Below are 27278 nucleotides of genomic sequence, written 5' to 3' on the forward strand. Positions count from 1 at the left end.
GGGAGTGCCTCAGGATAGTTATTTACGGCCAATTTTATTAGCATTATTTATATACCTATGATATTTATTTTTGGCTGATGATCTAAAAATTCATTATAATTAACAATTGCCATATCAATAATGTTTATTTTGAAGAGGTTAATACAATTAAAGATCTAGGTTCGAAATTATGTTTTACTACACACAGAAATTCAATTGTTGGTTGGATCTATCAAGAGACAGTGTAAAGATTTCAACAATTATATGGTTATTACAAAATTTAATTTTTCTATAGTTAAAAGTATCTTAATAATACGCCTGCGTCAGATGTTATTTTACGCTAACTTTAGCAGAACCAATATGTCTATGCGATCGCCTATTATAATTATGTCCAATTTATTTAATAAAATTTCACACTTATGCGATATGAACCTTGATTCACTTCGACATATTGTTTCATGTGTTATAAACTTAGAATAACTTTTTTCTCCTCCTGCATCTGCCTATCTTATTGTTCAGATGTATATTTATGTCGCAATGAAGCATGTTTATTTCTGTACTATTAATAGTTGTACAATTTATATTTTGTTAGTTTAGTACTGTTACTACTTATTTAGTTGATGTTTATTTGATCCTGTAAATGGGTGTCATACCTGTTGGAATCAATAAAGTTATTATTATTATTTGGAAATCAGAGGAACCCAGAAAATTATTTTTAAATTTTTATTGTTTCGACAGAACTTTCTTCACTTCTGAAGTACAGTCCAACAAATACTGCTTTTCTGAAAAATTATAAAATTTGATTTTGCCGAATTTTGTTTTTTCGTGTTAACTTCTATGGAGTATAAACAATAGAGAAGGTACTAGTCAAAGTGCAATAGAAAAAACGAAGGTTTCACCTTCTTAAAAAAACACAGTTGGGAGCTCTGAGAAGATTTAATATTCTTAAAAAAAGACTTGGGGTCTCCGAGAAGGTTTCGCCTTCTTTAAAAAAGGTCAGTTGGGATCCACGAGAAGCTTTCACATTCTTAAAAAAAGGTATTTGACGCCCCCGAGAAGGTTTTACATTTTTAAAAAAAGACCTCAGGAAGCCCCGAGAAGGTTTCACATTCTTAAAGAAACCATTTCACCTTGGATATTTGGTAAAAAAGAGCTGCTACAATTTTTCCAAAGTGAATTTCAAACTGAATATTTCTAAAATCTTGCTTTGGAATAATAAATAAGTTATATTTTTGGAATCACTACGTCGAGATCTCTATCTCAGAATTTTTGTAGATTTTTAGACAACTTTTTCAAAAGCTCAATTTTTCAATACTAATTTTCCATCGTGGAAACATCGACCTTATTTCGATCTTTTGAAAAATTTCCTAGAAAGACTTTTTTGTAGATTTCCACCTTCAAAAGTTCCATTAGACCTCATTTCTTTGTCTTTGAGAACTCCTACCATTTTTCCAAAATTGCTCGATGAAATATGCCAATTTTTAGGACTTAAAAAAAATTAACTTTCAAACCAAATATTCCAAGAATCCTGCTTTGGGAACACAACATTCGCACTACATTTTTGAAGTCAGGGTCTAGACATCTACCTATATTCTTGATTTTTTGACAACTTTTTCAAAATCTTAATTTTCAACATTATGAAAATTTTGACTTTTTTCGACTACCCTTGGATGTCCACCTTCAAAAGTTCTACCACTTTTCTAGAATTGCCCAATGAAATATGACAATTTTTAGTACTTTTTTTAAAAAAAGTAATTTATAGCACAATATTTCTAAAATCTAGCTTCGGGATAACAAATACGTACGTTATACTTTTGGTATCATGACTTCGAGATCTAAATTTTTTGTAAATTTTTAGACACTTTTTTTCAAAAATTCAATTTTTCAGTATGAAGATTATGAAAATTTCGACCACATTCTAAAATTACTTACATACATTTTTTTGTAGATTTCCAGCTTTAGAAGTTCGTTTCGCCTTCGTTTCTTTTAAAAGTTTTACCATTGAAAAAAAAATTGAATTTAAAAGCGAATATTTTCAAAATCCTTCTTTGGAACCACAAATACGCTATATTTTTGAATCAGGATTTCTAGATCTATATTTCAGAATTTTTTGAGGATTCTAGACAACTTTTTCAAAAACTCAAATTTTCAACATTCGTTCTATGAAAATTTCGAGATTTTTTTGATCACGTTCGAAAATGAGCTCTAGAAACTTTTTTTGTAGATTTCCGTCTCTTCGAAAAGTTTTACCAATTTTCCAGAATTGGCCAATGAAATATTCTACTCCTAATACATGTTTAGAATTTAAAAAAAAAATTCAAAGCGAAACCTAATATCTCTAAAATCTACTTCAGGACCTCGAGATCTATTTTCTATAGTTTTCTGTGAATTTCTAGACAACTTTTTCAAATGCTGAATTTTTCATAATGGCAATTTTGACCTTTTTTCTAGCTAGGTCGAAAATTACCTAAAGACATTTTCTTGTAGATTTTCATCTTTAAAAGTTTCTTTTGGCTTCATTTTTTCGAAAACTGAGATCATTTTTCCAAAATTGTCCAATGAATTATGGGACATTTTAGGAATCTAAAAAAATTAATTTAAGAACGAATATTTTTAAAATCCTGCTCTGAAATCACGGACACGCTATATCTTTGAATCAGAATCTCTAATCTATATGTCAGAATTTTGTGTGTATTTTTAGACAACTTTTTAAAAAACTCGAATTTTCAACGTTCCCCGCATGACCATTTCGACCTTTTTCGACCACCATTGAAAATTACCTAAAGACACTTTCTTATAGATTTCCATCTTTAAAAGTTTATTTCGCCTTCACTTTTTCAAAATTATGTTATGGAAATTTTTAGAAGTTTAAAAAAAATAAATCAAAACAGAATATTTTCAAAATCCTGCTCTGGAATCACAAGCACGCTATATTTTTGAATCAGGACCTCCAGATCTATATTTCAGAATATTTGGAAGATTTTGAGCCAACTTTTTCAAAAATTTAAAATTTCAAAATTCTTCCTTCAGAAATTTCATCGTTTTGGAAAGTACTTTTTGTAGATTTCCACCTTCAGAAATTCCTTTCGGCCTCTCGTTTGTTCGAAAAGTTTTACCAATTTTCCAGAATTGCCCAATGAAATATTCCAATACGTATTTAGAAATTTAAAAAAGAATTGAATGTAAAACCTGATATCTCTAAAATCCCCAGGAACCCAGAAGAATATTTTTAAATTTTTATTGTTTTGAGAGAACTTCCTTCGCTTCTGAAGTACAGTCCAACAAATACTGCTTTTCTGAAAAATTGTAAAATTTGATTTTGCCGAATTTTGCTTTTTCGTGTTAACATCTATGGAGTATAAACAATAGAGAAGGTACTAGTCAAAGTGTAACAGAAAAAACGAAGGTTTCACCTTCTTAAAAAAGGACAGTTGGGAGCTCTGAGAAGATTTAATATTCTTAAAAAAAGACACTTGGGGCCTCCGAGGAGGTTTCGCCTTCTTTCAAAAAGGTCAGTTGGGATCCACGAGAAGCTTTCACATTCTTAAAAAAAAAAGACATTTGGAGCCCCCGAGGTTTCACATTCTTAAAAATGGCATTTGACGCCCCCGAGAAGGTTTTACATTTTTAAAAAAAGACATCAGGAAGCCCCGAGAAGGTTTTACATTAAAAAAAAAAAAACAATTGGGACCCCCGAGAAGGTTTCACATTCTGAAAAAAATACATTTGGGCCTCCAAGAAGGTTTTTCATTAAAAAAAAACAGTTGGAACCACCGAGAAGGTTTCACATTAAAAAAAATACATTTTGGGCCCTCGAGAAGGTTTCACATTCTAAAAAAAAGACATTTGGGGCCCCCGAGAAGGTTTCACATTGTTAAAAAATACATTTGGGCTCCCGAGAAGGTTTTACATTTTTTAAATGACAGTTGGAACCACCGAGAAAGTTTCACATTAAAAAAAACACATTTGGGGCCCTCGAGGTTTCACTTTCAAAAAAAAAAAAAAAAAACAGTTGGGACCCCCGAGAAGGTTTCACATTCTCAAAAAGAGATTTGGCACCCCCCGAGAAGGTTTTACAATTTTAAATAAAGCCGAGCGTAGCTTTTCGAGAAAGTGGGGTAATTTTATGAATAAAAAATTTGTTATGACGTAGTATTAATTTTTATTATTATTATTATTATTATTTTTTTTTTAAATCTGGACGATTAGGGTGAAAACTCAAGACGGATTCGTAAACCACAAGCAGTGAGTAGAAATATTTCTCAGTCGATTTAACCACTTCCAGGAATCTGCACTATCGACCGACGTTTGCCGTGCCATTTGACACATGCATCTTTCCCCTCATTTTTCACAAATATGCCACCGAATCTACCCTATGAACTTGACATTTTTTACATCAGTGGACAATTTCAATTCAATGAAATGTTTACGAAAATTTCAAACTTTTACTAGATATACCAAAAAGAAACTTGTGTTGCAAAATTGACAATGTTTTTCACGTGGCGTAGAGAATTTTGTAAGCTAAAAACAGTGGTGAAAACCGCGTTCCGAAATTTCTATAAATAATTTAGATATTGAATTTTAAAATTATATGATAATAAATTTCATCAAAACTTTACAAAAGAATAATGTTTTAATAAAGCTGTCTCTCTTATACGAGTATATAGACCATAGATCAAGTTGTGGACAATTTATATTTAATATTTTTGACTTTGAAGAATTTGAAAAAAAAATGGTTAAAAAATCCCTGCACCAAATTTTTGAAAATATTGAACGTCAAAGTTGAAGAATAAACTTCGTAATTCTAATTTGTTTTAATTGACTGCATTGTCTAAAAGACAGTTAAACAATTATTTATTAACGATGTAATAATAATAATTTGACAGAATACGATTCACAACGTATTTTTTTACTGTTGACAGATGTCATTTTTGGCTATTTTAATCCATATTACAACAAATCACACGAAGTTAATTTTTCAAATTTGAAGTCTAATATTTTTAAAAATTTAGTCAGATCCTTTTAACCATTTTTTTTTCGAGTTCTGCAGAGCCTTCTTAACAACGTACCATCGAGCAAATACGTCATTTTTTATCACCCTGTGTAATAAAATAGATCAGAATAGAACAAAACAGAAGAAGTAGAAAAAGCAATAAATAAAATTAAAATAGGTCAAGCTTCTGAAACAGATGACGTAAGACCAGAAATGGTAAAATACTTTGGACACGTAGGAAAGAAACCCTCACAAAAAATTATGAAAAAAATTTGGAACGTGAAAAAATTAAACATTTTAGAAAAAATAATAAAAAGAAGACTCAAATCAACATTTCTTGACTCCTAGAACTGAAGATTCACGAATATTACAAAAATTTTGAGGACAATCAGAAAAATTACACCTATAGAACCGAGTTAGGGAAAGTGTTAGAACAAAAATCTGGAAATTTTATGACAAAGAAAAGTGGATGCAAAGTACTACAGATGGTTATATATAACTCTACACAAGAAAACACAGAACAACAGACATTTTACAGATTGAAGGGGTTACAAGAGAGCAATTTATAATAGAAACGGGGTTAGATGAAGATTTGCCCTTAGCCCTTTGTTGTTCATGACATTAATGGATGAATTAACTCAGAAGTTGTAACGATGCAAATTTCTGGTGGGTGGAAAGCCGCAATAAGTATACCGAGGGCAGGGATTATTTTATGACAACCGCGCCGGGCCGACGATTTGCGAAGGATTGAAAGCGAAACGTTCCCGTTTTTTCTCACAGCAGTTGCCGTCGACATCGTACCATAAGTACCGTAAGTACTCTGTTGGCCAGTGCATGTAATTGGTTGGGCGTACCGACCCCGTTTCACCGTCCCCGTCTCCCCAGGATCCGAAACAGCCCCGTCAACCGAAGACAGGAAGGTCAGAAGACGACCTTACGGTATTTTCAGTTATTTTTCTTTAACGAACGTTTTTTGGTAGTTGATTATTTAGTTTTTCCGTATTTAAATTTTTAGCTGTTGGCAGGAAATTAAAGCCGACTATTTTCGTTAATTTTACCCGAAGCATTATTTTTGTAGGGGGTACTTACGACCCATTGGAGATCTGTAACTTCTCTAGCAAGCCGTGCAATTTATTGTTATAATAATGATATTGACAATACCAACTCGTTCCCTGTTCAGTTTGACAGTTACGGTCAAATAACTGCAATGCTAATATCATTATTTTCAAAATAAAGTGCATGGCCTACTAGAGGAACTGTTTTTTAATCATATGGTACTTCTTTAAAGAGACTTTGCTGCAGACAGAAAATTCATTTGGAAGTTTGACAAAAACAAAAATGCATATCAAAAGTATAAAGTAAAGAGAGAAATTTAGTAGTAAAGGGCCAAATCTAAAGCGTGAAAAACTTCCAAAATAAGCCTGAAAAAAATGCCTTGAGAAACTTTAAGCTTTTATCCATTAAAGAATATCGACAGTAAGGATAGACAAACACCAACAAATGAAGAAACTACCTCAAACCGAAAACGAAGAAATGGACAAACATGAAAATTCTGAAGAAACACGTGAAACAGAGGAACATTGTAATGGAATACAATATATTCTGCTAGAATAAAACAGAGAAGTAGAAATAGCAGTAAATAAAATTTTCAGCGTCGCCGCCTCCCTAGGATTCGAAGAAGCTCCGTACTTGCAGAGTACGGGCAGAAAAAGCGATCACATGGACTTTAGCAAAGAATAAGGCGCTAGGAAGTTTGGAAAAATACACCTAAGGTGGAAGTAGTTACGAGGTAAGTAGCTAAAAATTAAAAATTAAAAAAACACAGAATCCGATTTGTTCTTTATTACAATGTCGTCAAACATAACAGGATAATTAGATTTATCTTAATGTATATTTCCGGACGCTCAGAGTAGAAAAAATCCAGAATTATAGAATTTTATGAAATGTCAAAGGTATATTACGCCCAAGGGACTTTTGCAAAAACCTATTGTTCCGCTCCCTAATGCAAAACACACTTCTTGTAATTAATTACCTCATCGTCCTAGAAACCCTTTGAATTTTTGCGGCCGTATTTACACCGAGTCTCGCTCTTCGTTTTAAATTGAAATTTACATAGTTAACAAATCAGACGAACCGTAAATCAGCTTTGCTCCATATGATTGACATTTCCAAGCGTTGTAATTCTAAACCGCCAACAGTATACATAAGCCCTCGTAATTCTCGTTACGAACGTTTTAAAGGTAAAATGGATGGTCTTAATCCGTGCAATGCTTTGCCGCATACTCAACTAAAGTAATCGACAATAAAGCAGCGAAGCGCAGCAAGTGCCATCTTATTTACCAAGATTCGTTCGTGCGTGATTGATCGACGGAAAAATGTTCAAATGGCGGGAATTTAATTTTGCAGATGGCGCTGCTCCCCGCCGCAGATTTACATCGTCCCTTTTTGTCACGTAATTTTTTACTGTTTCGCTTTGTTTTATTGGCGATTGTAGTGTTATCGAGGCAGCTGGCACCGACGAAAAACCGGAGATGATCTTCATCGCGCAACAAATTTCTTAGTTTTTATTTTTATCGTTATAGCAATGTGCTTTAATTTTTAATGTCCAAAGCTTTTAATGCTGCGTAAAATGAATTGCTTTTAAGCTCCTCGAAGTAATTATGCGGAACGCTATTTCGCACGGAATTTTTATTTTAGACAAGATGCCCAAAGAGGGCGGAATAATGGCACTAATTAATAAAGTATTAGTTTGGAAGGATTGCAAAAAGGTTAAGCGGAACCTACAAACGTGGGTCTGCACGGATTTCCTGTAAGATATAAACTTCAAAAATTATGACTGCAGTGACCATAAAAAGTAAAATATGTACGTATTTACCACGTTTTGTTACATAAAAATATGGCACGCCAGTAAACTAAATTTTGCTAATAATTATCATTCCAGATGGCTAACAATAAGAATGGAAACAACTGGAGTTTTTACACTATTCAAACCGTTGAACATGGAAGTTTATTGCAGCTGCGTAACTACATTTCAAATAAGTTGTGAATCTTACTTAACAATTATTCACAATCACTAACTTTTAAATTTGTTATTTTTTTTATTTTCTGTAAGCCGCAATTGCATATTAATGAGAGTCTTATCGATTGAGGTAACTAATATTTCTTATAGTTATATCTTAATAAAAATTGTATATGTAATGAACAACAAATTTATAATTATAGTAAGTCCATTATACAACACCTGTTTGTATTTTTGTTCTCTAAAAATTTTATGACTTTTGATACCGTCAAGGTGTTTTGTAGTTACAATCTGGCAATTTGGACGAATTAGATTTTTGAAATTAATTCCCACTTTTTTCGGGAAAATTGGGATCTTGTAAACTTACCAAAAGTGCGGGATGATGCGAAAATTAGATTGTGAAACAGTGTCCGATGAAAAATGTCATTCTTACCTGAAACAAAATAAAAAAAATGTTAACATTGTTACAATAAGAATCTTCATATCTATTTACAAAATTTAAGTTTCGTTGATTTCTAGATGTTAAATAGGCAACCAAAGTTCCCAGTTGTGCTACTAATTATTAATTATGAGTTACTTTAATTTTCTACATTTACAGGTTTTCTCAATAATACAAGTACTTTATTATCCCCACGATACCGAAACTTTTTGAACTAAATTTTCGGTATCATGGGGATAATAATGTGTTTATGTTAATATTATTGAGACAGAACTTCCTTCGCCCCTGAAATACAAAGTGCAAAAATATCAATACATTTTTTTAGTTTTCAAATTTTGTAGATTTTTTATATCAAAAAATAGCTGTGTTTAGCTTTCACTAAATTTCTGGCTAAGATTTTCCTTTGTTCTTGGTAAAATGTTAAATAATTTCACCAGCCTCAAAAATAGAAAGTTCGTTATTTTTCGTTAAGTTAACACAATCTCACGGCGTTTAATGGTTTAAGAAAATAATAATTTTATTTAGGAGTAATTAATTTTTAAAGCAAATGAAACGTGCCTACGGCAATAAATATTGAAGTTTGCATAGTATTTTTTTTCAATTTTATAATAAAATAAAAATTTAGGACTACATTTATGTGTTCTCGATGTGTCATGATTCCAAGACAACTAAACAAATCGATGCCCTGTTTCCGTCTGTCTGCATGTCTGCCGTCTTTGTCAATTTTTATTAGACAACTAATGACGTCATCTCCAAATTTACAATAGTAAATGTTACTTAAATTTTATGAATTAACATACTGCTACAAGATCATCTTATAATTTTGTCAAATAAATGTTATTAAAAAAAAGTAACATAGTTCTGAATTTGTGCTTTATAAATCCGTGTTTAATGTTTTTTAACTTTTGGAACAATTCAATTTCTCAATTTTTCGTTATTCCAGTTTTAAATTTTATCAATCAGTCTTTAATTCTTCAATTTTTCCATTTTTCAATCACTCGATTTTTCATATTTTCAGTTTTTTGTTACTCAATTTTTGGATACTTAGTTTTAGGATTTTTCAATTTCTCAATTTTTCAAATTTCCGATTTCTCCGTTTTTTTATTTTCCAATTTTTTCAATTTTGGCTTACGATTTTTTAGTTTTTCGATTCTTCAAATTTCGATTATCGATTTTTTTCATTTTTTGATTTTTGGATTTTCGATTTCTCGATTGTTCCATTTTTCAATTTTTTAACTCTTCAACTTTTCAGTATTTCAATGTTTCAGATTGATTTTTCAATTTTTTTATTTTTTTTAAATTCTAGATTTTTAGATGTTTCAGTTTTGGGATATTTCAGTTTTTCAGTTTTATGATTTTTTAATGTTTCGATTTCCAGATTTAATTTTTTTTTAATATTGCAATTTTTCGATTTTTGGAATTTTCGATTTCTCGACATCTCGGTGTTTCGAATATCTAAAATTATTAGATCTTGCGATTTTTCGATTTTCAATTTTTTTATTACTCAATTTTTCAATACTCAGTTTTGGAATTTTTCAAATTTCCGGTTTCTCGATTTTCTTTTATTGTTCAATTTTTCAATTTCGGGAATTTTCAGTTTTACGATTTTTCAGTTTTTCGATTCTCCAATTTTTCGAATCTTCAATTCTTCGTTTGTAAGTTTCTTTCATTTTTTTGATTTTTCGATTTCTCAATTTCTCGATTAATCGGTTTTTTGATCTTTTTGACTTTTCGATTTTGCGATTGTTCCATTTTTCAATTTTTCAATTCTTCAAGTTTTCAATGTTTCAATTTTTCATGTTTTTGATTTTTCAATTTTTTGATTTTTTGAATTTTCGAATTTTCGATTTCTCAATTTTTTGATATTTCAGTTTTGGGATGTTTCAATTTTTCGGTTTTACGATTTTTAATGTTTCCATTTCAAATTTTTTTATTTTTTTAATAGTGCAAGTTTTTAATTTTTGGAGTTTTTCTATTTCTCGCTTTTTCAAATTTCCGATTTCTAGTTTTTTCTTATTTTCAATTTTGGGATATTTCAGTTTTACGATTTTTCATTTGTTCGATTTTTCAGTTTCTTGATTATTAATTAAATGTTTTCTTTTCGGTTTCTCAGTTTCTGGATGAATCGATTTTTCGATTTTTGGATTTTTTAATTTCTTGACATATCGGTTTTTCGAATGTCAAAAATTATTGGATATTGCGATTTTTCCATTTCTCAATTTTTCAAGTTTTTGATTTCTCTATTTTTCAACATCATCATCATCAAATATCCCAATTTCAGTTTTTCGTTCTTTAGTATTTCGATTATTAATTTTTTCAATTCTTCGGTTTTTCAATTTCTTGATTAATTTTTGATTTTTGTGTCTTTTTGATTTCTCGACTTTTCGATTGTTCAATTTTTGAATTTTTTAATTCTTCTAGTTGTCAATGTCCAATTTCCATGTTTTTGATTTTTCAATTTTTTGCTTTTTTGAATTTTCGGTTTCTCTATTTTTTTGATATTTCAGTTTTAGCATGAATCAAACTTTCGGTTTTACGATTTTTTAATGTTTCGATTTCCAAATGTCTTGTTTTTTTAATATTGCAATTTTTCAGTTTTTGTTTTCTGGACATCTCGGTTTTTCGAAGGTCAAAAATTATTGGACCTTGCGATTTTTCAATTTTTTGATTACTCAATTTTTCGATATTCAGTTTTGGGATTTTTCAATTTCTCGATTTTTCAAATTCCCGATTTCTCGTTATTTTTATACTTGAGTTTTACGATTTTTCAGTTTTTCGATTTTTTTTTAATTTTTTCGATTTTTCGATTTTTGGAATTTTTGATTTCTTGACATCTCCGTTTTACGAATGTCAAAAATTATAGGCCTTGTGATTTTTCCATTACTCGCTTTCTCAAGTTTTTGATTTCTCAATTTTTGAACATTTCAATTTTGGGAATTTTTCAATTCCTGGATTTTTCAGTTTTTCGATTTTTAAAATTTTTCAATTTCTCAAATGTTCTATTGTTTTATTATTAACGTAGACCAATTTTTGTATTGATTGTGTTTTATGTTACACATTTCATGTTTTTTTTTTTTAGAAAATTTGGTTGTTAAAGCGGATCCATAAGGACAGGAATATAAATAAATTTAAATAGATTTTATAAAATTTTATAGATTCAAAGTGGCGTTATCAAATTGTTTACCAAATTTTTTTAATGTATAGTGCAGACATTAAGGGTCACGAAAGCAAAAAGCATTCAAGTAGCCGTTCGCCTATTACAATACTTTCTTAGCTTACGCGTGAGAAGTAAACAAGCACAATATTCTAAATTTGTTGGGAGAAAATAAAATACATATTGAAACTTTTCAAGTGTTTTCTCCGCTATATTTCCTACGAACTCAAGGAGGTAAAAATTCTGTAACGATGGACAATGGCTTATATCCAATCTAATAAACCCAGTTTTTTTCGAAAATTTATAGAATTTGATTTTGATAAATTTTATTTATTTATATATAACCCTATAAGTAAAAAAAATATAGACAAAAATATAGACAGTTACTGTTACAGTTTATAGACAGTGTAAAACAAAAAACATTCGATAAGGATGGGATTAGAATCCAGATTCATAAACCACTAGTACAGGAATATGGGACGACGTCATCAAGTGGTTGGTGGGGAGAATTTGACAAATTTTGTTTAGCGTTTTATCGTCTACGTGATATTCTTAATATACATATAAAATTTAACGATAATCGATCCAGAAGTGTGGAAGATTATCTGGTTAATAAAATCGAAACAGACAAACCGACGGAAACGTCGATAAAATATGACAGTGATATAGTTCAGTAGAAAAGTAAAAATACAAGGGAAAAAAAACAAACTTTTTTCGAAACACTTACAAAAAAATTGATAAGGGATATGTAGAGCCCGAGAGGTATGGAAGAAATAGATAATCAGTGGCAAAAGTTAAAAAAAAAAAATTGTAATGTAGTTGATAAATAAATTCCACATTATATTAGTAGAGAGATTATTAAAACAGCAAATGATGTACGCACAATTTAAGAAAGAAAAAAAAACAATGAATCAGGCTTATTTTAAAGACTGTGTTTCACAATGGTGCGATCTCCACAATTGTTAACAAATCCATTTACTAGAAAGACTTTCCCGATTGTATGAATGAGATATAAAATAACGGAATAGGGGTTCATTATACTGACATCGAAAGCAGCAGGATATGAGCCTAATCCCCTGCTGATTGCATCTAATTCTCCGAAAAATATGTCGCAACAATAAGGCATAAATCAATCCGTAGATTGCGTGTGGAAGTTAAAAAACAAATCGGCTTTGTCATTATTGTAACGTGTTCGACATCAATTTCCTGGAACGTATGAGGATGAACGAGAGTGAAGAAGAATCAATGCCGGAATTGGTTTTGGAGTTCCATGTCGCTAGGCAGTCATCTTTGAAACGAATTGTTCAGTTGCATGCTGAAACATATTTGCTATTTACTTTCATTGGCCTATAAGTCTTCGCATGAGCGCTTAAAGTTATCGAAGGTAAAGTTTCTTTTCTGGCGTTCATTGTTGGATGAGTACGATTTAGTCTCACGGTCCGCTACGTTAACTCCGAACAGTGGAAATTCGAAATTCTTTCCTATGTCCGGACCGTCCGTATATAAGCAGCATTGTGGTCAGACAAACCAATCCTGCGAGGAATTTCAAAGGACTACCGTGCCATGAATTTCCACGTTCATCACCCGTGAAACGACCAGAGATATTTCGGAGGAGGCTCCGTCCAAAAAACACATCGCTTATTGAATTCATAAACAGGCATAAAACCTCTGCCCTAACCAATTCTCGCGCAAAAGATAGCTTTTTATCAATCCAGACAAACTTTCCCGGCTTCAGATCTTAAACCAACTTCAGCACAACGCCAAACTTCGCCATGGTAGCGCGGTATTTGTGTATTCCCTTGTCGCCCCGATAAAAGTAAGACGCCACTGCATGTTTAGAAAGAACATCATCAGCCTCCAGGAAATTGAATCGAGCCGCCGGCAAAAATGGTCCCGGCCTCACCGCTGGATCCACTCACTCAATCAGACTCACTTTGCAAATTAACAGACAAGTTGCACTCACTCGTAAGTTTGATTGTCGATAATCATAAGCCGCTCTTGCAGGAACTATCGTCTCGTCCTCTTTGATGACTCAAAGGATTGTGTATAGACACTCCACGAGGATGAAAACAAGAGGCACTTGAAATGTAGAGGTGATGTTGCACGACGCGTCAGCCTCGGGCTGGCTAATAATTAGTGTCGCTCCGGCATTGTATTCTACAGCACGGGGACTCCCAGGAGAGTGCAAAGGAGTGTATTGGAATCGTTAGACCTTCGCCTCATCCCTTTAATGAACTTGCTTACGAGGATGACGTGCTGAAGTGGCCTTCTCACTTTCGAACCAAGTCCCCACGAGGGTCAACGTGTACTCAGGTTCGGAAGAATCCGGAGAGTGATATCCACTCGGAGACTAATTCGTCAGCGTGGTTTTGTTTAAAGCCACACATCCAAAAATTCAACACAGACATGTACAAATATTATTTATATTAATTTCCCAACAGCAAAGGCCACTTTTAGGGCATTTTCAGCATGTACAAAAAATGTAGTCAAACATGTCCCAAATTCCACGAGAGAAAAGGATAAAAATGTATATCCCATATAAGTAGTATTTAAAAACAATTACGCTCTAGAGGCAGACACTATTTTTTGTTAAGTCAATTCTTAAATACAAGAAAATTCGCTTGTAATAAATAACAGATCCTCGTAAATTAGGTCAGGTTAGATCAAGTCAGGTCAGGTTGAATAAAGTTAATTCATGTCAGGTGAGGTCAGGTCAGATCACATCCGATGTCCCTCTGGGAAACAGAGAGGGGCTTTAGTGGGTTTGCCCCTAGAGAGAAGAAAAGTTCTACTCTTCCTTTCGCATAGAACCAAGCGCGGAGGGTCCTGAAAGCATTTCCCCTCCAATAAAAAAGTCAAGTTAAGGCAAGTCCCCGTAGACAAGAAAATGGTAAGTTAAATCAAGCCGGGTTAAGTTATGCCCAATCAAGCCAATTCAAGTCAGGTTAGGTCAGGCAAGATCAAGTCAGGTTCGGTCAAATCAAGTGAAGTCAAGTCGGGGCAAGTTAGGTTAGGTGGAACTAGATCAGATCAAGTCAGGCCCAAATTAAGAAATTATTTCCCTCAAAGCCCCAAATCAACTGGTTAAAACGCGTCAGACAAACAAAACAGAAATATCAAAGAGCTTGGAAACGAGACCAAGAAATAGATGACCTACAGGAGGAATATGTCACTGCAAGGAATAGCATAAGGAAAGAAATCACAAAATCCGGGAGACTAAAATGGGCAGAATTATGTAAAAACCTAGAAGAAGACATTTTTGGAGATGGCTATCGAGTAGTCATGAACCAATTAGTACTGTCGAATCCTATGAGCGTCGAAGAAAAAATAAATACATTTAGGGAATTTTTATTTGGAAAATTAATACATTCTTTGAGATAAATCCGCAGAACATATTCCGAGCAGAAGAAATCGTAAATGCTTGTAAGAAATTAAGACGGGTTACCGCCAGATATAACGCAGATCTCTATTTTGGACGAGATCGACCATTTCCAGGGAGTATTTAATGACTTCTTAATAGGAAATCGTTTTTCCGACCTATGGAAAAAGGCCAAACTGATTCTAATTGAAAAATCAAGCAAAAATGTTAAAGAGAACAAAAAATTATACACCAATTTGTCTAGTTAGCTGTATCGGGAAAATCTATGAAAATCTTATTAACAAAAGGTTAACAGACGAAATCGAGGGCAAAGGGGGACTGGAAAAGACACCATATCCAGTCACGTCGACCATACACGCCGTAAAGGAGGTAATTAACATCCCGAAAGGGGCAGATGGCCTAAATAGTCGTCAAATACACGTCAAGAATGCCTTCAATACAGCCGACTGGAACCTGATAATAGAAAAGCTAGAAAGAAGGGGAATTTCTAGGTATCTAGTAAATATTATTAAAATTACTTGACCCGGAAAAAGGTCCAGATCTAGAACAAGAAAATCTTGGAAATGGGTGAGGGTGTGCAACAGGGCTCGGTCCTTGGACCGACATTGTGGAACATCCTATACGACGATGTCATGGCAATAGATGTTCCTACTGGTGTCACGTTATGCAGACGACCTAGTCTACTTTATTTCTAATGTTATATGGTGCACCAGTTTGGCATACCGCTATGAATATTACCACATATAAGGAAATCATGAAAGCGACACAACGGTTGATGGTACTAAGAATATGTGGAGCGTATAAGACGGTGTCATACGAGGCGCTAATGCTAGTTGCTGGTGTCATACCAATATATTTGCTACTAGAACAGAGGAAAGAACTTTTCAGTAAAAAGGTAATTTGGACAGAAGAGAACTCGGTGAAAGAACTATCCAAAACTGGCATCTGAAGAAAATTGGAATGCAATGGAAAGGTTCATGACTGTGACAATTCGGCAAAAAGAAGAGGTCGAAAGGAAAGACGAACGACGATAAAACGATAAAAACTGACACTAGGACTCCGAAGGACGATGTGGAACAGTTCCAGAGGACTCGGGAGCACGAGGCGGAGTTTTTGTGAGGTAGAAATCCCACACTCCCCCGCGAAATTTTGAAGGTTTCCCCTCCTCTCCAAAGAGAAAAAAAAACTCGGGGCAAGTAGGATAGGTGGAACCAGATCATATCAAGTCAGGCCCAAATTAAGAAAAATATTTACCTCATAGCCCCAAATCAGCTGCCCAAAACCGCAGACCACGATGCAGGAGCCAAAATTCTCATTAGACGAACTTAAAGAGGCACTCAAAAAGTGCAAGGACAAGAAAGTTTCCGGCCTGCACAGCATAAAAATCGAAATTATCAAAGCGACGGCTAAGGGAAACCATCACTTCTTTTTTGAATATCAAAGTCCTTCAAAAACACTTGTCAAATAGATAAATAAAGACAAATATAGGACGAGTATATAAAACAACATGTGGAGTTCCACAAGGGTCAGCATTAGGCCCAATATGCAACGTACTATATGACAAAATCTTAACAATAAAATACCCCAAAGGAACTAGCTTGGTAGCTTTCGCCGGCGACTTAGCCGTTGTAGTCAGTGCAAAAAGCCGATTAGAGCTACGAGAAAATGCCAAAAACACAATCCAATTTGTCAGAAAAGGGCTGCACAAAAGGGAGTTGACATTAAACTTTAAAAAGACGGATGCAGTCCTACTGTCTGGTAGAAGGAAACTACCCGAATTAGAAGTGACAAAAAAACACAAACACAAATAAAGGATCTCAGGATGACTGCAAACGTAGACCAATTGGCTAGTCATGCAGAAAAAAAGCTGCAGACGATATAGCGAAAGGCAAAACTAAGGCCACAGCTAAAAGAGACCTTCTAGAAAATTGTCAATCAAACTGGGACGAGGAAAGGTGCTGGATACAACAGCGGATCAAAAAGACAGAGCCTTTGATAAATAGAGACCACAATCTTAGCATGGTGTCAACCGGCCACGGTATATTCAATACATTTTGGAAAAGAATAATAAAATGTAGAACAGACCATTGTTGGTTCTGTGAAGGGAGAATAAAAGATACTCCAGAAGATCTTTGAGTGTAATTAGATTTGAAAAGAAACGGACAAAACTGGAAATGAAATGAAACAAACAGATATAATGAACATAAAAAGCAAGCAAGAAACGAGTATTGAAAAAAAGAACTAGAGTCCGGAGGCCGGTCAAAGAAATCTCCTAAGGACGGTTCTGGCTGTCTCCAGAAGAAGGGGAGGGCGGTAAAAATCCCCCACTTCCCCGCTAAATTGAACATCGTCTCACCGGGAGCCTTTTGAAGGTTTCCCCTCTTCCCCAGGAAAAAAAAGGCCAGCTCAGGTCAGGTTAGGTCCAGTCAAGATACTGGTGGACAAATAACATCGGTGATCTCTTAAAACGTGCCAGACAAACCAGACAGAAATATCAAAGAGTACCGAAACGGGGCCAGCAAATAGATGCCCTACAAGAAAAATATGTCACTGCAAGGAAAATTATAAGAAAAGAAATCACAAAATCCAAGAGTCTAAAGTGGAACGAATTATGCAAAAAAGAGGAATTTCTAAGTAGAAAAAATTGTAAACACTAGTAAGAAACTAAGACTCAGGAAAACGCCAGGTCCTCAGGATAGTTTACCGTCCCAAACCTCTATATTGAAGGAGATCGACCATTTGCAGAGAGTATTTAATGACCTCTCAATAGAAAATCGTTTTCCCCACATATTGAAAAAGACCAGACTGAAGACATGTACAAACAGTAATAGAGAAGGCTAGGAAAACGGTTAAGGCACTGAGCTGTTTACTACCTAACATCGGAAGCCCAAGAGTGAAAAAAGAAAGATGATGTGTTCAGTGGGCCAGTCGATCGTATTGTATGGTGCATAATGCTATGAAGATTACGAGATATAAGGAAATTAACAACAATCGATGGCACCAAGGATATGTGGAGTGTATAGAACGGTGTCATACGAGACGGTAATGGTAGTTGCTGATGTAGTACCAATATATCTGTTATCAGAAGGGAAGTCAGAGAAAGAACTATCCAAAACTGGCAAAAAGAATGGAACAGTATTGCTAAAGCTCATTAAAAATATTAAACCTTGGGTAGAGAAGAAAGTGGGTCACAGTTGAACTGTGTGACTGGCATTCATAAGAAAAAAACAGGGTATTGTATGTACTGTAGCGAACGAGACGGACCATACACTATTGACATGCAAAAGATGAGATGAGTTAAGAAAGGACGTAGAAGCAAGCACCAGAACAAAAATAAATTCCAATTATAATTTAGAAATAATGCTGACTTCTGGGAAAATTCGGATGTAATGGAAGGGTTCATAATTCGTCAAATCTGAAAAAATCTGACCCCAAATCCTTAAATGATTTGAGACCCATCAGTCTACTGTGTAATACCCTTAAGGCTGCTGAATCGGTTTTCTTGGAACAAATGAAGGAGCATTTCAATGAGTTGGCCATTATACCTAATGTTCAATCAGGGTTTCGAAAAAATTATAGTACATCCACTCTTCTGTCTTATCTAACAGATGATATTTTAAATGGTTTTGATAATGGTCACATACATCTCTTACACTTTTAGATATGTCAAAAGCCTTCGACAGTTTGGACATAGATCTGCTTTCAGTTAAACTGGCGTACTATGGTGTTACAGGGCTATCTATGGTGTGGATGCAAAACTATTTGCACAATCGTTCCCAAATTGTTCATTATGAAAATAATTTCTCTTCTTCTCTTGATCTGTTCTCTGGCGTTCCTCATGCTCAATACTAGGGCCCTTTCTTTTTTCCGTTTACACTGCAGACTTACCAGATGTAGTAAAATCCTGTTCTATTCATATGTATGCGGATGATATACAAATTTATTACACCTTTCCTCCTGATTCTGCTTTTATGTCGTCCAACCTTATCAACCTGGATTTAAAAAATATCCATCTGTGGTGTCAAGAAAACTGCTTGGGATTAAATTTTGCGAAATGTGAAACTATAGTTTTTGGTACTGCTGCCAAGTTGAACCAGTCCAGAGATCTAGTCTCTGTAGTAATAGGTGATAACGTACTCAAACCACAAATTTCTGTAAAAAGTCTGGGTGTCATCCTAGATCAGCAACTAAAATTTGTTATCATGTTGACTTCATTTGTAGGAAAACTTTTGTCTCCTTGAAACAAATCTCCTTTCTAAGAAGTTTTCTAAACACGAATACTTAAAAACTCTTGTCTGATGCACTAGTATTATCCCATTTAAATTATGCTGACGTGGTCTATGGCCCTTGCCTTTCTATGGCGCAGAAATATCGTTTGCAGAAGGTACAAAATTATTGCACAAGATTTGTTGTCCACGTACCAAGGTTCTCACACATCACACTATTTATAAGATACCTGAACTGGCTCACTACAACTGAACGACGCTTTGTCCATTTCAGTATGTTTGTTCTGAAAGTCTTAAATACTTTTCGTCCAGCATATCTTCGACAGAAAATCATTATGCGATCGATGATCCATAACAGATATCTTAGGTCAATAGACTTTATGGCTGATGTGCCTGAACACCGATTGTCCAGCTTTAAATCTTCGTTTGCTTACCTACCCTCACTTATTATTAACAAGATTTTGATAAGGTACCGAGACCGTGGGAGTATCCACACAGTAAAGAAGGATATCTGTGAAGATCTGGTAGCAGGTGTCGCAACCCAACTTGTTGACTTGAAATTATTTTAATGTATGTAAATAATTTTAATGGATCCTTTATATCTTTGTATTGTAAGAAATTATTTAGATTAATTGTTAGGGCAAAATTATATCAGTTTTAAACTGTTTTTGTTCCTTTTGGATCTTTTTTTTTTTATTCAATAAATGTATTATTATTATTATTATTATTATTATTAAAGTGAAGAGGATTAAAGGAAAAAAGAACGACGACAAAATTGATAAAATTGGCACGAGGAATGCGAAGAGATGTGTTGAACAGTTCCGGAGAACTTGGGCGTATGGGAGGGGTTTTAGTGAGGTAAAAATTCCCCGCGGAGAGCCCTTTGAAGGTTTCAGCTCATCGTCAAGAGAAAAAAAAAAGGTCAAGTCAGGTTAGGTTAGAACAAGTGAGATGAGGTCAGGTCAGGTCAGGCTGTCTTTGCTGATGATCTGGCGATCGTAGTATTGGCGAAGCTCCTGACAAGTTGAAGGAGAAATCACATCAAAGAATACTTTGGGATGCATATAGACAAGAACCTGAAAATGACAACCCACATTAGAAAAGCGCGCGATAAATCTGACAAGCTAGCAAACATCCTAGGAAGCCAAATGTCCGTGGTCCCACCCAGTTGAGAGAAAAGGTTATAGCATCAGCGGTTTACTCAATCCTGTTATATGTATTGTGTGGCCACATGGATAGAAACTATAGAAAGATATAAGAAATATTGGGAGCAACTGGCAAAAACAAATAGAAGATGTTACCTGAAAATAATATCAGCATATAGAACAGGGACACAGTCCTAGTCATAGCTAGAGTACTACACCAACAGAACTACAAAAAAGAAAAGAAATAAGAAAGGAATTAGATGAAGAAGAAACAAATATATGGCAGGACAGAAATGGGAAACAGGTGAAGAAGAATAAAAGGTATCAAAAAGTGGAAACAAAGAAATACATTTCTTCATAACATAACTACTAACCGGACACGGTATTTTTGGTCAGTACCTAAAGATAATAGGTAAGGGTACAAGAATAATATATACCTGGTGTTCTGTCAAGAACAAAATAGCCCGGAACATCCTTTGCTGCATTGTGTCAGGTGGGAGCAAGGAAAAGATCAATACGGAATAGCCATTGGTGAGGAAATAACGACAGAGACCATCATCGATTAAATGTGAAAAGATGGTACAGTACCACTGGAATTACACTGTAGGGTACATGGAGACAGTTACCGAAAAAGGTAGTAGGATCTGAGGCATAGACAGACAAAATAAATGAAAAAGACACGAAGAAGGAAGGGAAATAACACTCCGAAGAGAAGCTTTTAGAAGTCTTGTCTGGATCGTCAACTAAAGTCAAATGTCAGATCGAGTCAAGACAAGTCAGGTCAGATTTTTCTAATAACGTCACTAATCTTACTTTTGGAAGTAAGCTGAGACTTTTTATAAAGTTGAGTCTATTTAGTTCTAAAGAAAAAAAAACTGTACTTAAATATAACAACTTGTTTCCTCATACGTGTATAGAAGTATTCTTTCCGTTTTATTAAGTTACTCCTGGCGGCAAAGAAAATTATTAACACATGGAAACCCCTTAAAATATGTAAAAATCACTCTCAAATAAAAAACGAACACAGTTAGCACTTGTAACAAGATCGTGGATAAAAATGAAGAACCAAAAAAGGACCTAAGTTAGATTCTTGAAGAACTCAAGCTTAGGAAAAAATGGGGCTCAGATAAAAGCAAAGACAGTAACACTGGTTGTCTGTTTGATAAATAAGATTTTAAAATATCTACTAACTTGTAGAAAAACCAAGCGCAGAAAGTTTGTAACACAGAAAATTGTGATGGACACAGTCAAAATGAGTATACCTATACAGGGGTCCCAGGTACAATTTCGAGAACGGATAGAGATATTTTTTGTAGATGAAAAAAAGTTTCATTTTTGGTAGATGAAAAAAATTGAAGTTATAAATATAACAAAATTTAAGTCGAGTGAAATAAACTACTACTACTTTATTTTACAAAGAATTAGTCGGATTTGTTAGCCATTTAAGTATATCTTCCTGTCCTTGGTCGAAATTTCGCCCGCTTTCCTAAGAGACACCTTCAAATGAAGAACAAGAGAAACGAGAAGTTCAGGACAAAAGAGAGAGCGTCATTGTATTTTATTTTCTGAAGATGTCCCCTACGAAAGAGGGCGAAACGTCGAAACCGTTTTTAAATTTGACATAATCTAAACACGGAAAACGTATTCCTGTTAGTCACTTTGGTCGTGGAAGGCTTGGATTCCAACTCTTTGTGGGTAGTTAATGGAAAATAGTAGGATTATAAAGTACGTCATTAAAATAATTGGTAAAGGCGTTTATTACTTCATTATGTTAAGCGTTTTGCCCGCAAACCATCAGAATTTTCCTTATTTTAACTTACACGCAAAATGTTTAAATGTTACCAACGATGCTATTTTTCAATTCGTCGATAACTAGTGTGAAGTCTTTTCAATTGAATATTAAAAAATATCTAGGTTACTTTGAGATTTCGTATTTTACTTTGCAAGTGTAAGCTAACGCAGTATTAGATAATTTCATGTTTTCTGAATGTTTCATAATTTCTAGAACATAAAACAATAGAGATGACGATGGTACAAATTCTGAAAATAATATTACGAAACTCTACACATACTGATAATAATTACTAGTTATTACACAGATTTCCAATCTTCACCTGACATTAATTTAATATAAAACTTTTTTGTAATAGACCATACGGGTACTAATCGAATACTTGTTCTACAAATTTAATCGACGATTCAAATTGATGATTTATGGAGAAATAACAGAAAAAAAATCAGAACTCACGATATTTGTTATTATAAATGTCATTCTAACCTGCACTATTTTATCTCTAACGTCTTGATTAACTTCATCTAGTGCAGTACCAGTTTCAACTATCACCTAAGTATTGGGAGCATTTAATTATGTAAATTCCGATAACATCTTCTTTAAAGCTTTTGCTCAGTCATCAGTCACTCAGTCAGTAATGCAATTACTAGATGAACGATAAGTGATTGGTATGAATCTACTTTTACACATCGCTTTTCCTACTTTGTTTCGGTAATTTCTCGAACAGCGGCCGTTAGCCCCAGTTCTCCTCTTTATTTATTGAAGATTTCATTTGTGGAATTCTATTAGGCTTGATTCTTTCCTACGTTTTATTGTTGCTTTTATTACTTTATGACTTTCCGTCAGTAAAATTTTTATGGTTGAAGTTGGTAACGTCGTCAACATCCTCCAAGTCGAGTCTAATTATTTCGAGCAGTTATTAAGAAGTCGCCACTAAAAAATTATAAAGTTCATGTAATATTAAAGACGCAATCAAAAGTTTCTGTGTTACTCTTCGTTCAGTGTTTGTTCTTCGTCAGCGTACTCGTATTGTTTCTTTACGTGTTTGTTCAATCCGTTTGGTTTCGTAGATTAAAATTCATCTCGTAGTGTATCCTCGCGATTTACTTGAATCAATAGCGAAGTACATGTTGAAGTCAGACAAACACAAGACTTTGTATAGCTACAATCTTGAATGGAGCAATTTCCTTCTGTGCGAGGTAATCCTTTGTATCGCTAACCTGCAGCAATGAAACCCTGCCATATTAATCCTTCTTATTTACCTGACTTAGTCCTCACAAAAGAAAAACTATTTAGTCAAATCGATACATCCTCCGCGAAAGCTGACGCGACGACTGAAAGAAATCAATTTCCAAGTGTGAGAGTAGAAGCAAATTGCAGGAAAGACGAAGAATGATGACAAAACTCATAAATCAATTACAAATGTCACCTCTCCATTGATCTTGAGCAGGTTTGTGCCGGATTTGTGAAGGGAGCGTTACAAAAGCTCGAGCTGTGCGAAAAATGCCTTCACGTCGTATGCCAGAAACCCGTAGATCAAAAGAAGTGGCTCGAGGATGCCTCGTGCTCTTGTAAACAAAGTGGCTGAACTCCGTATGAATGAGCTAACAAATTTTGGCTCTACAAATTCCAACTAAACTTAGTTCGGATCTACCTTTAGAAATTTTCGCCGGGCTATTGTTTGCGTAAATCGACTTCCTGAATTTTGTTCTTATTAGGTAGTCGTAGGATGTTCTTTCGACGAACTTCAGACAGAATTGGCTCGCTTAATTTATGATCAACTATCTGTTATTGAATTTGGCGCAGTAGTCGAATTCAAGCAAAACCCTTTCTAGGCAATTACTTAGCGTAATTGCATAATGGCGACAGAGTATCCAGGAAATAAATGGGCATTAAACCGAATTTACTCACAGGTCATTTACTTTATCTGCAAACGCAATTGAATAACTTCCACCTAATCTTCCTTACTTACGCACGATTAATTTTACCGCGTTTTTTCATCTACAACTCCATCGCGCCCCGATCTTGCCGGAAATCGATCACAGATGAAGCTTAAAGAGACAACTCACTCTTGAACGCGCTACATTCGTTTTTAAAGGAGAAGATTTTACACAACAACGTGCAGAGCCGGCGGCACAAATTTTTGTTGGCTACAATGAAGCTTTCAACTTACTCGCTTATTCATCTGCGATAACTCTTAACACAAACTCACTTTAATTTTTAAACCAGAATACGAACAAAGAGAAGAAAAGGGGAAATAGTAAAACAAGTACTTGGCACAACTCCCAAAGTTGAAAATACTATTTATTGCATTTAATTTTCATGTTAAAAAAAAATAAGTCCAGGCGACAAATTAAAAGTTGTACTTTTCGTTTGTTAAGACGATCATTTCTGTATGGGAGTGCCGATATGACGTCATTACGGCAGATCTCAATTTTTTCTCGCTACAGTTTGTTCTGCCAATTAACAAACTACATATGTATATATGAAAAAATAGTCAAAATTTGATCTAAAACAAAAGATCTGAACATGTCGCTCTATTAGATGGTGTACGAACTGAATTTAGTCACCTGGACTAACATGACAGAGCAGTAACGTTGCTTGCATTATCCTTAACGACTAAAACGTTTGAGGGGCCATACTGATTATTATTACTGATAAAAAGAAACTTGATTGTTATCACTTATAAAGAGAAACTGAGGGTTGGAAAATGATTCATGAACAAACAACTGTGCGTGTTGACTGTACTCACCAGCGCCAAGAGCTTTTCAAGGATTATTGAAATTCAAAATTTACAAATATTCAACAACCACTCCTGACATGTTACTACAGTTATTGTAATGGTCTAATGATACTTTACCTAATATTGCAGAATGTTGTCAAGGATCAAGGGTACACAGACACCAACTCATGTCTTGTTTTTGTTGAAATTGCGAACATGTAAGTGATCTTCAACAGGGCAGAATCACCAGACGCGTTACGAGTAAGAATAGGGATCACAATTTTTTCTGTCTGGTATTTATAACAAAAAACTTGCTATTGTTATAAGGGATGCTGTAATCTCAATACACAGATTACGAGAACACAGAAATAACCATGAGCAAGCAACTGCCACCTTTACAAGAAGCATAGATTAATAAGTCCTTTTTATGAAAATTTTATAATAAAACTTAAGGAGATTATCTAAATAGCAAAACTGGAACAAATTATGAGTAAAAAGAAAAGGAAAAAAGTTAAAACTTTAATATTAGAATTAAAGCAAAATGCTTGGAGATAATTTGGGGACAAAATTGAAAAACACGGCCAAACAAATAAAAAAATAATCTATAAATAATTAATAATCTCAGAGACAGCAAAACAGAAAACAGAATATGAGAATAACAGAAATCATGGAACGTTGTAGAGAGTATTTTAAAACTTTGTTGAATTTAGGAAACAATACAGAAACAAAACAACAGGGCGAAGGCGAGAATAATGATAACATAGAAGAGAAGAATGAAAAGGGAACAACATTTGAAATGATGAAATCGAAAAATTGAAATTTTTAAAAATTGAAAAATTAAAATATCGAAAAATCAAAACATCAATGTCGAAAAATTGAAAAATCTATAATTCAAAAATCCAGAAGTCGAATGTCGTATTTTAGAAAACTGAAGAATCGAAATATTGAAAAAATCCCAAAAGTGAAATATCGAAAAATTGATAAAACGGAGAAAAATTGAAGAATTGAAAAAACTGAAAGCTAAAACATCGAAAAATTGAAAAATCCTGAAAAGTCGAAAAATCAACAACTTGAAAGATCGAAACATTGAAACATCTAGAAATCTAAAAATGGAAGGAGTCGAATAACTGAAATATCGAAAAATTTAAAATGGAACAAAAATTGAACAATTGAAAAACTGAAAAATCCCAAAACTGAAACATCGAAAAACTGAAAAATCTACTAATCGAAAAATCTAAGTCGGAAAAATCAAAAAATTGAAATTCAAAAACCTGAAAAATCGAAAAATTGAGTACATCATCGAAAAATTGAAAAATCGAGAAGTTGAAATATCAGTGTTTGAGAAACCGAAACGTCAAAAAACTGAAAAATAGAAAAATCGAGAAATCGAAAAACTGAATAATCAAAAAACTGAAATATCGAATAACTGAAAAATTGAAAAACCGAAAAATCCAAAACCGAGAAGTCGAGAATCGAAGTTCGAGAAATCGAAACGTCAAAACACTGAAAAATAGAATAAATCGAGAAATTGAAATTTTTAAAAATTGCGAAATTAAAATATCAAAAAATTGAAAAATCTAGAAATCGAAATGTCCTAAATCAGAAAATTGAAGAACCAAAAGTGAAATATCGAAAAATTGATAAATGGGAGAAAATTGAAGAACTGAAAAAACCCAAAACTGGAATAATTGAAAAATCCAAAAATCGAAAAATCGAAGTCGAAAAAATCGAAAAACCAAAAACTTGAAAAATCGAAAAACCAAAAACTTCAAAAATGGAAAAATGGGAGGAGTTGAAAAACTGAAAAATCTCAACACTAAAACACCCAAAAATTGAGAAATCGAAAAATCGAAGTCGACAAAAATCGGAAATCTATAAAATCGAACAATTGAAAATTCAAAAACCTGATTTTTTTTTTATTTTATTTTTTAAATTACGATACGACATTCCCACGTCATTCCAATTTTCTTGAAATTTTTTAGCCATGGAGGGGTTCACAAAAAATTACAGAAAGGTTATTTTTAAAATCTGTATGGTAATATTTTGTGGGGAGATAAAAAAAGGTACGCGATTTGTTGTAGTCAATTTTTAGTATACAGAGTGCTCATAAAAATGTTTTGATTAATACAATTTTCAAATATCGATATTACGGTTTTTTCAAATAGAACACCCATTACTGCAGTTTATTATACTTTTTTCTTTCTTTTTTGCCTAGTATTTTCTATATTTAAAGTTGATAATTACTGCGGTTTTTTAATTTTTTAAGAAATGCATAGACAGATTAGAAGAATGAGAATAAATAATAGAGTAAGATACAGTAAACTGAAATACCGAGATCTAAAAATTGTAAAGTTTCAGATTTTTTCTTATAAACACCCTGTCTATTAAAATTTGATTTAGTTGATACCACAACAAAGTGCGTACCCAGAC

The 27278-nt window shown here is 33.6% G+C and overlaps 1 protein-coding gene across 4 annotated transcripts in view; it reads right to left on the bottom strand.

Annotated features, from left to right (window-relative positions):
• Cpo (couch potato) overlaps window positions 1–27278 on the bottom strand; it is a 374497-nt gene that overhangs the window by 76093 nt on the left and 271126 nt on the right. The window lies entirely within an intron of this gene.

Source organism: Zophobas morio, unplaced genomic scaffold (genome assembly GCF_036711695.1).
Source record: "Zophobas morio isolate AGI-343-1 ecotype UQ-CSIRO unplaced genomic scaffold, CSIRO_AGI_Zmor_V1 ptg000011l, whole genome shotgun sequence".
In the NCBI taxonomy this organism is placed as follows: Eukaryota; Metazoa; Arthropoda; class Insecta; order Coleoptera; family Tenebrionidae; genus Zophobas; species Zophobas morio.